The sequence below is a fragment of the Apodemus sylvaticus genome, chromosome 12 (assembly GCF_947179515.1).
Source record: "Apodemus sylvaticus chromosome 12, mApoSyl1.1, whole genome shotgun sequence".
Lineage (NCBI taxonomy): Eukaryota > Metazoa > Chordata > Mammalia > Rodentia > Muridae > Apodemus > Apodemus sylvaticus.
In genome coordinates this window covers 98,523,005-98,531,657 of record NC_067483.1, presented here as the reverse complement: position 1 = coordinate 98,531,657, position 8,653 = coordinate 98,523,005, and positions in this window count along the sequence as shown.

Here is an 8,653-nt window from a genome sequence, read left to right as displayed (position 1 = left end):
TCCAGGCATGCGTCAGACTCATCTCACATGCATGTTTGAGCACTGCGGTTACCATCACGGATCACATTTTCATCAACCAGTATGGAATCTTGTTTTGTTTATGTTCCTTATTTAATTTATATGGTCATTCCATTAACATTAAACTCGGATCCAACAACAGTCTGACACATACCTAACTAGAGATAATTTAGTACACACATTTTCCCTATATTACATCATTAGCTTTTGTCACTTCAGAATCTTACAGCAGTATGCTTGGGGACCATTTTCAATAGCAAAGTCAGTAAAAGTGTGGGAAAGTGACACTGAGTAGTTGGTAGAAAGGTTAGTTTTTTATGGTCTGACAACTCAAGAGGGCAGAGTGCCCTGTTTAGCCTCAGGAACAAATACGCTAGGCAACTAAAATTTGCCTTTCTCCTTGTTAGAGAAAAACTAAAAACACTGTAAGGATTGACTTGGACATTTTAGGTAGGTTTTGGGAGGTAGGCAGTTTACAGATGCAGATCCCACAAATGAGGGCTCACTGCTGCAGTTTTGTACTGTCCTGTGTTTTCTAAGGGTGGTCACAATTTTATAATTAGTTACATCTGGCCAGTAGTTTCCTATATGCCTTGTTCCATAATTACATTGTAAGGAACTTGTGAACAGTGCCCATGACTCCTGTCCAAATTTATTCAACCAGTACTCTGCTGACTACACAACATATAGCAGACAAAAGATCATTGATGGGATTATTAACTGGACCAGATTTAAAGAAGACCTGTCAATTACCAGTCTCCTGTCTGAGCACACCTTAGCTCCTCTCTTTGTTGTGAAAAGAAAAATTTAGCATGTTGAAAGAAACAAATGGCATTAAGGTGCTTTTTTCCTTCCTTCCTTCCTTCCTTCTTTCTTTCTTTCTTTCTTTCTTTCTTTCTTTCTTTCTTTCTTTCTTTCTTTCTTTCTTTCTTTCTTTCTTTTTTCTTTCTTTCTTTTTTCTTTCTTTCTTTCTTTCTTTCTTTCTTTCTTTCTTTCTTTCTTTCTCTTCCTCCCTCCCTCCTTACCTCCCCCCTCCCCCCCCCTCTCTTTTCTTCTTCTTTCTTTCCTTTGTTTGAGACAGGGTCTTTCTGTGTAGCCCTGGCTGTCCTAGAACTCATTCTGTAGACCAGGCTAACCTGGAACTCAGAGATCCACTTGCCTCTACCTCCAGAGTGCTAGGATTAAAGGCATGCACCACCACCTGTCTAGACACATTCTTTCAATGAGATTGAGGGTTACTTGATCGTGAACCTGGGAGCTGTCTGCGGTAGAACCCTGGAGAGATTAGTTACCTTATAGCAGCACAGTGATTATCATAAGAGTGAGAGAACTCTTGTCTCTGTAACAAAACAAAACACCAATTTTGCATTCATGTTCCAGTTGAAAGGTTTTTTTTTTTTTTTTTGGACATTTTTATCTCCTTAAATGGATCCTGCTTTATATGTTCACATATGCTGTCATCTCAACATTCAGACAGCCAAGGCAGGAGCCTGTGGAGTTTGAGACCAGCCTGGGCCATACCAAGAACCTATCTTAAAAAGGGGTTGTCTGAGAGTCTGGAGAGTTTGCTCAGCTGTTAAGAGCTCTGGCTGCCTTTCCAGAAGACCTCGGTTCAGTTCCCTGCACCCACACAGTGGCTCACAACCATCTGTGATTCCAGTGGCAGGGGATCTGATACTTTCTCTTCTGGCCTCTGCAGACACCAGGGATGTATAGCACACAGCCATGCATACAGGCAAGACATCCTTACATAAAACAAAACAAAAGAGAGAAAGCTCAGTGCAGAGTGCTCAGCTGTAAGTGGGGCATTTGTATCAGCCCGTCTTCCCAAGCCTCATGATTATTGCAAGAGAGAGCTCACAGATCTTAAAGGCAGAGACTTTGACCACAGGGAAATAGTATCTTCCACATACAGCAGGGCAGCTGCATACAGAAGTCTAACATGGATGGAAAGGATATCATGAAGACTCACCCCTGGATGAGGAGCGACTGATGGCTGTTGGAAGAGGGAAAGTGAGTTTTCTTTAGGGAATGCATCCCTCAAACTCCAGTACATGGCCCCACCCTCGTGCACGGACTGCCTTCTCCTGGCTGGAGTATGTGCAGGCGCAGCAGAATACTCTTATGTTAAAGGAAAGACTGCAGCTATAGTTGAAGATCACAACCACACCTGAGGCACTTGGCATCCTCATGAACAAGCCAGTTCTTTTGCTACAATCACGATCATCCTAGTGCTCTCCCGTGTGTGTGTGTGTGTGTGTGTGTGTGTGTGTGTGTGTGTGTGTGTGTGGTGTGTGTGTGTGTGTGTGTGTGTGCGCGCGCATATCAGGGCATTATTTTATATATGTACTTTAAACAATGTATAATGGATGTGCACAGTTTAAAGCTATCAAAATGATATCACATGCCCTATCTACAACTTACTTTGTGTACTCTCAACGCTATATTTTAAGATCTAGCCACACTAGAGCTAGGGATGTAGGCCAGTGGTGGGATGCTTGGCTAGTATGCTCAACCCCAGCACTTCAAAAAGCAAAATAAAATAAGGGGCTGGAGAGATGACTCAGCAGTTAAGAATGCTCTCCGCTCTTCCAGAGAGCCCAAGTCCAGTTCCCAGCATTCAACTCACTCCAGCTCCCGGGGATCCAATGCATATGGCCCCCAAGGGCACTCAGATATAGGAAAGGCTGGCCTCAACTCAGAGACCTACTTCTGCCTCCCAAGATCCAGAGGGGTGGATTAAAGGCAAATACCACCAGTGCATTTTGAGGCATGTTTATTTAATTTATGAGCATTTTGTTTGCATGCATGACTGGTGTAGGTGTTGCCAGAGGCTAGCTGCAAATACATGGAAACCTGCCTGCCTGATTCAGCTCACTGAGTGCGGAATCACAAGCATGATGTTCCTACTTCTATGGGTAGGAAGTGTATATGTATCCAGAGCCACCCTGTAGTGCACACTGTGAATGATGCTGGCTTCCAAGGGACAGCATACCCTTAACTGCATATGACCTCACTATGTCTGGCTCACAACCAAGAACTGAAACATTTTCATTGGACGAGACATGCAGGTGTGTGTGTGTGACACACACACACACACACACAGAGAGAGAGAGAGAGAGAGAGGGAGGGAGGGAGGGAGGGAGAGAGAAGAGAGGGAGAGAGAAAGGCCTCTAAGTAGACTCACTGGTGTCAGCATGGCGTGACTAACCTCCAGAGGTCAGGCAGTGACTCTAGCATTTGGATTTTAAGTTTCCCTGAGAGTTATTTTTGCTTGCTTCCTTCAATTTTTTTATATTTAGTTTTGTTATGAGACAGGCTATCAAGTGCCCCAGGCTAGCCTTTAAAAGGTCATGTAGTTGAGAGTGACCTTGAACTTCAGGACCTTCCTGCCATGCCTTCCCACATGCAGACACTGTAAGTATGTTCCATCATGACTCACCTGTGCATAAGTGTCCGAAACCTTTGGAGTCCAGCACAGCTTTGTCTACACCTGCCTTTTGGTTTTGATCTGATTCCTAAGTCCCCACTCAGAGCATCCACATAGTGTTCCAAACCAACCTTATTTCCAAATTCATGGGTCCCAGTTCTTCTGACTTCGTAAGGCATCAGACACACACATGGTCCAAATACACAAATGCAGGCAAAATACTCACGCACATAAAATAAAATAAAATAAAATAAAATAAAATAAAATAAAATAAAATAAAATAAAATAAAATAATTGTTTGTTGTTGGGTTGGTTTTGAAAACTCTGTCCCTGTGCAACCCTGCCTGGCCTAAAGCTTACTATGATGTAGACCAGGCTCCACTCCAACTCACAGAGATCCACCTGCCTCCACAGGGATGAATCACTTAGTTGTAATGCCCAAAGCAAGACAGAAAACCAGCTGGGCCGGGCGGTGGTGGCACACGCCTGTAATCCCAGTACTCTGGGAGGCAGAGGCAGACAGATTTCTGAGTTTGAGGCCAGCCTGGTCTACAGAGTGAGTTCCAGGACAGCCAGAGCTATACAGCAAAACCCTATCTCGGAAAAAAAAAAATCCAAAAACAAAACAAAACAAAACAAAAAACAAAAACAAAAAGAAAGAAAAGAAAAAGAGGGAAAAATATCAGGGCACAGTCACAATCAAGAGCAAAATCAAACTCTAACCGTCCAATGTCTGGGTTCTACTCACGATCTGGACTCCTCCAAGGGCTTGGGTCACTTCTCCAGCTCTACCCTTTGTAGCACACACCTTGTCTTCTAGGCTCCAGCTGCCTGTACTCCACTGCTGCTGCTGTGCTTGGTGATCATCTCATGGCACTGTCATCTCCAAAACACTGCTGACTTCCGCTGCAACTAGGCTTCACCAATAGCCTCTCATAGGCTCTCTTTATAGTGCCGAGCCTCAACTCCTATGCATGACCCCTTCGGTCCTGGTCCATCAATTACAACTGAGGCTGCACCTTCACCAGTGGCCTTCTGCGGCCTCTCACAGTGCCTAGCCTCAGCTGCTCTTCATGACCTCTTTACGCCTTTAAACCCAGTACCACCTGGGCGACTCTTACACATTACTAAGTTCAGCTGCAGCATGAGGTACAACCTTGTTTATCTCTGGAATGCAGCTTCTTTGTGCTCTCAGAAAATACTTCCCAGAAGATTTCACCTCAATGATTCTGGTCTCTTCTTAATCAGTGCTAATTTCTTAGGTTCAGGATCTCTATTTAAACAAATTATTTTCTAGAAGGCCATCTGACAAGTGTCTCAGGCAAGGAAGAATGAAAAGAGTCTACAAGAGCATAGAGAACACATCTTTGCCTCTGCATATTAGTGGGTTCCCGATGGTCCAGCCTCTGTAAACTTACCAGTGTTATAGCCTTAGCACATCTGAACGGATGAGCTCTGTGCTAAGATATGTGTGAACCAGCGCAGGCATGCCTCTAATCGCTCATGTGTGAAATGGGGTGAGTAGAAGGGAAATGTGTATTACTGGGGTTCAAGATGAAGACAGGAATGTGGCCTTCATGAGGAACCTAGGTCAGGGAACTCTTAGGCACACCTCTAGGATGCTAGAGAATCTTGTTTGGGGTAAGTAGTCCTTGCAGGCACCATGCTGGCCTGATACAGCCATTGCTGTGGTTTCCTGCCATGCCCTGAACAATGATATCCACAGGCCTCAGATTATAATGCCATGAGTTATCTATCTGTGTGAGCAGACAACAGAAGGCCACGTCCTGGGGGTTGACTCCATCATAGAGTCAGAAAAGTTCCAGGAAAGTGCCATCTGCTTCCCTGCCAACCCTGCCAACCCTCTTCAACACCATTGGCCAGAAACCAATCACCTGGCCTCTCCCCAGGTTCCTGAAGAAGCCCTGTAAGACACTGCTTGTCACTTGATGTGATCTTTCACAGTCGGACTTGAATCACCTGCCCCATTGCCTGAATATTTGTAAGCTCAATTATCTAGGCCCGAGTGCTGTATATTTACATGACTTATTTTGAACCTCTTGGGGTTCTCCTTGAGAGAGTTAGAGATTCGCTGCAAACTCTGGAGTTGGAATCCTGTAGGATCGGGGACTCTCCTGCCATCCCTGAGTTAGTGCTCTCAGCTCACGAAGGTCCATTTCTATGGTAATATACTTTCCCTGCCTGTCCCAAAGCAACTGCCTCAGCACTCAGCAGAGCTGAGCCAGCTGACCCACGAGCCCCACCCCGCCCCCCTGGAGTGTTAGGATAGCACGGGTAAAATACTAATGCCAAGGTTTAACCAAACATGTCCTGAGTTCCTGGATATACCCAGGGCCAAAAGGCAGCCTAAGAGAGTCTGTTTTAATAGAAGCCAGTTCTGTAACTGTTCTGGGTCCCTTGTCTATGATCTGGAGACTCAGAGTTGCCTTTTTCTAGCACCAAGTAAGGTAAGATTGAGGCTGAACTGAGATATGGAAGCGTAGGCAACGATGACATCCTGAGTGAATATACATTACGGAGAGGAACATGGATATGCCAAGCACCTCAAGACCTGACAAACCCTGGAAAGGCAAGGTCTTCCCCTGATCTGGTGAATGGACGCTTCCCCTGTGCAGAAAGTATCAACCACTCTTTCCCTTTCTAGGACTATTGCAGTTTGGCATTGTTGCCATAGAGATACCTCTTTCCACGAGCAGATTGACCCCCTCTGTCAATTGCACACAAGGCATGTGATGAATTTCTAAATTGCTGATGTGTCTCCAGCAGAGCACACGGCCCACTCACTCCCAGCATCTCTCTACTAGCGTCTGGTTTTCTTCACTCCTTATCGCCATAATTAGGTCAATCTCAGATCTGTGCAGTTTTCTGCATCCCGGGAACAGGTCTCATCAATGGGACTCAGAACCCACGGCTTCACATGGTGCTGAAGATTCTGGATACAAACGTGTGTGGTGCATTTAGATCACAGAGACTGGGTCCCACACGGAAAACCATGGGGTGGGGGATGGGGGTGGGGGACAGGCATCTCCTGGAGTCAGAAACTATTGTGCATTTCTAAATGATTAGGAGTCAGAGGGACAATTACCCACTCTAAGGGTAACCCTGGGAAGGACTAGTGGTATTTCCGCAGCATGGTAGCTGTCAAAGGAATAACGAGACCTGAAGGAGTGCTGTTTGGTGTCCTCAGTCACTGACCTCTTCAGCCAGTTCCTAAGTTCAAGGTCAGGAGAATCCTGTGGTTTTAGGATGAAAAACAGCTATTTCGACAGTGGGGCTCAAACTGCAGAACTCCTTACTTAAACCTGCCTGAAGCACCTTGGAATCTTACTAACATTCCCTTCTCTTCTGCCCAGTCTTTGTTTCTGTTAACAGCCTGCTGGTGTGGCTGCTCAGTGGATTATGTAAAAAGGAATTTTTTTCCAGTGAAGGGTTAAGGTTGGTGCCTTAGAGTCATTTTTATTTATTTATTTTTTGTTTATTCACTTTACATCCTGCTCACTGATCCCGTCTTGGCCAACCATCCCACAATCCTTCCCCCCATCCCGGCACATCAAGTCTCTGTGAGGCTACGCACTTCCTCTCCCACTGAAGCCAGACAAGGTGGCCCAGCTAGAAGAACACATCCCACAGACAGGCAACAGCTTTTGGGATAACCCTTGCTCAGCTGTGTTCTTCAGCTTTATTCATAGTAGCTAGAAACAAACTTGATATCCCTCAACTGAAGAATAGATAAAGAAAATGTTTATTTAGGCAATGGAGTATTGCTCAGTTATTAGATACAATGGCATCATGAATTTTCAGGCAGGAAAATGGGTAGAACTAGAAAAGATCATGATGAGTGTGTAAGACCCCACAAAAACCGAGGGTGCCCCAGCACCCCACACCCCGGAAGGCGACACCCAAATCACTCGCGAGAAACGGTCTCGATGCAATAGCATGAGGATTTCTTTATTCCAGAATTCTGGGTTCCATAGCCATGTACCACGCAGGGTTAGAGGGCTATGGACCCCAAGTGCTGAATTGCGACAGCTTTTTATAAGTTTACGAATAGAGCCCATGAATCACAAACCAATCATTTCTTAGCATGGAGAGCCCGCGAAATGGGAGCCAATTGATTTGTACCACTCCATAGTTTTTAGGCCAATCAGTTTAAATTATCGGAGCCTGTGCTCAGTGGACCAATTAGTTTCCTATAATGTCTACAGCTGCGTGAATTCCTGCTTAGGGGTAATGGCGTAAGTTTACAGAGGATAAGCTTAGCCCATTTCCAGTTACTCTGGAATGTGACCTTTTACCTAGTTTCTAACAAAGCGAGATAGCATTTTAAACTGCTGATTTCTTGGGGTCATTAGAGTTAGGCTGTATTATTTTCTATCCTTTCAAGTGAGGTAACCGAGATGCAGAAAGACAGACATGGTGTGTGCTCACCATTAAGTAGATATTAGTCTTAAAGTAAGAGATAACCATGCTACAATCCAACCCAAAGATGCTTACTAACAAGGAGGCCTCAAGAGACGGTTTGCACACAGGAATCTCACTGACAGGGGGAAACAGAATAGGCATCCTGGTGAACAGGTGATGGGGACAGAGATGGGAACGGAAGGGATCAGGAGTGCAGAGAACAGAGGACAGAGGACTTGGGGAGACAGCTGGAAGGAGGTGTGGGGAACATCTCTGTGGCAAGCCAGAAACCTAGGGCAATGAAAACTCCCGGGAACCTGATGAGGGTGATCCCGGCTAACACTCTTAGCAGTGGGGGGTATGGAGCCAGAACCAGCCACCTCCTGGAACCAGGCAAGGCTTCCAGTGGAGGAAGCGTGGGTGGGTGGGTAAGCACACATAGAGACAGACACACACGTAATTAGAGATCACAAAGTTTCAGCTGGGTAATGATGGCAGATGCCTTTAATTCCAGTCCTGTCTAGATAAAAAATTGTATTCATGCTTGTCGTGGTTTATTTTTCAGTATATAACATTCCAAACACAAGGACACATTATTAATCCTTTTGTTCTTGTAAATTTGTACGGTTGGCAGCTTTTGATATTGTCTTCATAGCTTTTAGAAATATTACTTGCAGTTTTGGTGTTTCTTTGTACATCCCCAAGGGTACGGCTATCAAAGACAGTGAATACAAGCTTATGTTGTGATACACTATCAAGTTTCTCTCCATATTTCATTTCCAT